At 28.6% G+C, this 4,023-nt stretch overlaps 1 long non-coding RNA gene across 1 annotated transcript; it reads right to left on the bottom strand.

The window, feature by feature from the left end:
• Positions 1-1,330: 1,330 nt before the first annotated feature.
• Positions 1,331-2,464, bottom strand: LOC123924276. The gene is made up of 4 exons (XR_006814650.1): positions 2,326-2,464; positions 2,085-2,242; positions 1,860-1,980; positions 1,331-1,658 (listed from the first exon to the last, which is right to left on the bottom strand). It is a non-coding gene; the product is annotated as an uncharacterized LOC123924276 (long non-coding RNA).
• Between the last annotated feature and the right edge of the window lie 1,559 nt (positions 2,465-4,023).

Raw genomic sequence — 4,023 nt, 5'->3', positions numbered from 1 at the left:
TGTCAAAACTGCTCTCGAATCAGATTAAGCGGTCCAATGGACCTGATATTACTGGTGAAAACAAAAAATTCTCAACTCTTGTAGTAAAAGTTAAAGTTACTTTTTTGTAAATAAGTAAAAAAAAATTGAATAAGTAAAAATTAGAGGTCATTCAACAAATATTGATGCATCAAGATTAATATAGTAAAAAATATACAATTATATTTTATCTTTTCACAAAATATAATTCTATTATCTAAAACATTAATTATAAAAGTTAGTCAAACTATAGTTATGTTTTTTCTAAAACAATAATTTTACTTGTATCCAAAAAAAAACAATAATTTTTTTTTGGTATTAAAAAAAAAAAACAATAATTTTACTAGTCAAAAAATTCATTTTCACTTCATCAAAAAGAAGAAAAAAAATCAATTCTATTTCTAATATGTATTGTTGTTTTAACTTTTGACTCTATTTATTATCTTCTATATGTATACAATATATAAAGAGGATACTTCAGTTTTGATGTGGACTTTTCATAATATCAACAATACTCTTGATTTTTTTAGTAGCAATAAAAATCTTTTATTAACAAACTCAACACATCTTTTTTTTTAGCAGCAAAAATCTTTTATTAACAAACTCACCATACATAAGGCATTTTTTTTAATTGGACATAAGTTAGACACAGATAGGCGCAGAACGCGCTTGCCTGACCCGCTGATTTATGAAAAAAAAATAATATCTTTCGTTTTCTGTAAGTGTTGTATAGTGTTTTTTTTACTATATTTGTTATTTATGAATAAAACATGTCTTTCATTTCCTATACATTTTTTTTTGTACAATTTCATTTTCTATATTTATTCTTTATGCATAATTTTTTTTTCATGTCACTACAAGAAATTTGCCAGTTAGCGACGGTTCTGCAAGGGGTTAGCGGCGGTTTTCAACCGTTGCAAGAATATATTACGACAGTTGGTGAAAGGTCGTGAATCCTGGCGTCGCCAATACTATATAGCGACGGTTTTATGAATTGCCGCACAAACCGTCGTATATTGGTTAGCGTCCGGTTTAAACCGTCGCAATACCAACTTAAACCGTCGCAAAATCGAAGGTGTTGGCGAATATTTTCACCTTTTGCGGCAGTTTGGAACCGTCGCCAGTGTGTTTATTATTGATTTACCGACGGTTTCAAACCGTCGCAACTCCCTTTTTATAAAAAAAAAAAAATTTATGGTCTTTTTTTTTGGATAGTTTATAGCTTTTCCTGATTTTTTTAATTCTTCATTTTCATAATCAAAACTACTAAATTAATTCAAAAAAATCCAAAACTATAATCAACAAAGAAAACATAATTTTAATTAAAATAGTGCTTAAACATATAGTAATTAGAATTATATAACGGTCCGTCTTCGATTTCTTTTCCAAATTTTTCTAGCTATAATGTTCACACGAGAACATTGCTTTCTTGCGTTTCCAATGGTTCAACAAAAACTGCACTCCTTGCAAAGTTGCTCTCCTTCCCGCTTTGTAGTTCACATAATTCCTAGGTTACATATCGACCACTAAGATTATATTCATTAATCTCCGTTAAAGCTACCACCACTGCATTTATAAACGTTTTCACCCACTTCTTTTCTCAGCCCATTCAGCTTTTCATTGTCATCTTTAATGATATCCTAAAACAAAAAATTTGTAGAAGTGAATAACCAAATAGTTCCAATCAAGAGAACATAGTCAACCAAAATATTCACTGTCCTCATGAAGAGGTAATATAGAGATATACAGTTACTTATGTTCCTTCTAGGATTGAAATGTTAAGGAAAATAGTTGGATAGGAAATGATATAGAAAAATGGAAAATAAATAATGAAAGCATACATCAAGCATCTGTTGCCTCAGCTGCGACGATGTTTTACCCAATAGATCAATACAAGTACTATCCCAAAAGATAAATTTTGCTGAATCATCGCCATCGAAGATCTGAATATCGATCTTATATCTGAAATATAATTTGAACAGACATTTGAATTTTAACATACATAGAATAGAAAATGTTGACAATTGCAAAAAATAGAATAGTTCAGATATAAAAAGGAATACAACCTTAGAATTGGATCGTCGGTTGGGTGACCATCCTTACATTTAAATGGTGGTGTGGATCCATATCATTGTTTAATACAGTCTTTGTAACCAGGAAAGTACCAACCGTTGGCAGAAACTCAGATATGTGAGGTTGTTCCAACAATGACACATATTTTGTCCTATAATAATGATGGATAATAATAAGGAAATGTGCAGGAATGGGAAAAGGCATAGTTAAAGTAAAAATGAAATCGTATAAAACCTTTGGAAGCTTGATGATGTCTTTGATTTTCATGACTGGATGACCCAAAATGAACTTTTCTTCTGGAGATCGGTTGGAACCAGAAAATGAACTTTGTGAAATCATTTGGTTTGAGGATTGAATGATGTTACTTTGTATTACAAATGTGTTGTCAGCAGGCAATCTATAAGTCAATAATAATGAAGGTTAATGGCATGATGAGGTCTTTTTTTGACTTCATCAGGAGTAATAGTAACATGGATAGTGTGTCCATACATTAGATTTAATTTTTATATTCAGTTTGACATGATTTGACATGAAGTCTATTATCTACTATACAACATAGTATGAATAAAAGTTGCAATATGATGATGTTAGATAATAAATAAGTTATGCTGCAATTGATTGAAACTATAAGTTTAGTGATAAAAAATCTCTTTTTGACTAGGTATATGTATATCATAATCTCTTAAGTTGACTATAATTATGACAAGACAACAAATCTCTTTTTGAATTTTTTTTAAGAAGTTAAAAAAATATATTAAAAATTAGGCACAAAGAATGTTTAAAAAAAAAAATACAAACAAGAGTTTTAAGACATAAAATGAAAGTTAATCCGTCATCATTCCTATACAAACCTATAAAAAAAATTTAATTTTTTTTTTTATTTCAAAAAATTTAAAAATTTAATACTACTACATTTGAACAAAAAAAAGTGCCAAAATAGTTTTGACTTCTAAGGGATTAAAACTCAAGTTAGTCTCATGCTCAACTAAACTCTTTATTGTTAGTTGATGTTATGGGGATAATGATTCCTAAACTTATTGCAGTTTAATTTTTTTCCTGGGCTCTGATCCTCTCTTTTATAAAAAAAATACTCAGATTTCAAATATTACGGGACCAAAAAATTTTCGATGGTTTTTTTTTTTTCTTTTTGCCAAAATCTACAAATATACACCACGTGTATCTTTTCTTTTTGTGACAGATTTCTTTTCTCAATTATCATATATAGGGGTGCTCAAATCCAAACCAATCCAAATAAAAACCAAAAATCGATCCAAAAAAACCAAAAACCGCAAAAAACCGAAGTTGGTAAATGATTCATATATGTCCATACCCATTATGTTTTGAATACATTAAAAATAATTTATTCTCATTTTGGTAAATGATTACTTTATTCCTTATTTTACCTTACTCTGCCTACCTTATCTCTTTTTTGTACAACTAAATCTCCCACCTGTATGATCACGAGTTCAAAACGAGAAATTTATTAGTGAATTCACACTTAATATTAATAATTAGGCATAACCAATCAAATAATTACAAATCATTAATTTATTAAAAAATTACAAGTAATTAATAGTGTAGTAATAATTAATAAAACTAAATCTCTTTGACCAAAAAAAAAATTAACAAAACCAAATCTTTATAAATAAAGAAAGGAAAAAAAATTACATATGCATTTTATATTTTGATTCATACGTTCATCATATTTTTTTTTTCATACTAAGCTTTTTCATACTAAGCTTTTTTTTTTTTTTACTAATTGAAACCTTGTATTTATTTTTGTTGTTAAGTATTCTAATGGCTAGAAAATTCACCTTAAAGGTGAATAAGTGGACTGTTTAGGGTTCGAACTCGGGCTCATGCACATATAGTACGATGTCCCTATCAACCGAGCTAAGTTCACGGGTACTGAAACCTTGTATTTATATTAAT

This window comes from Trifolium pratense, linkage group LG4, assembly GCF_020283565.1.
Source record: "Trifolium pratense cultivar HEN17-A07 linkage group LG4, ARS_RC_1.1, whole genome shotgun sequence".
NCBI lineage: Eukaryota > Viridiplantae > Streptophyta > Magnoliopsida > Fabales > Fabaceae > Trifolium > Trifolium pratense.
This window is presented reverse-complemented; position numbering and strand designations above follow the sequence as displayed.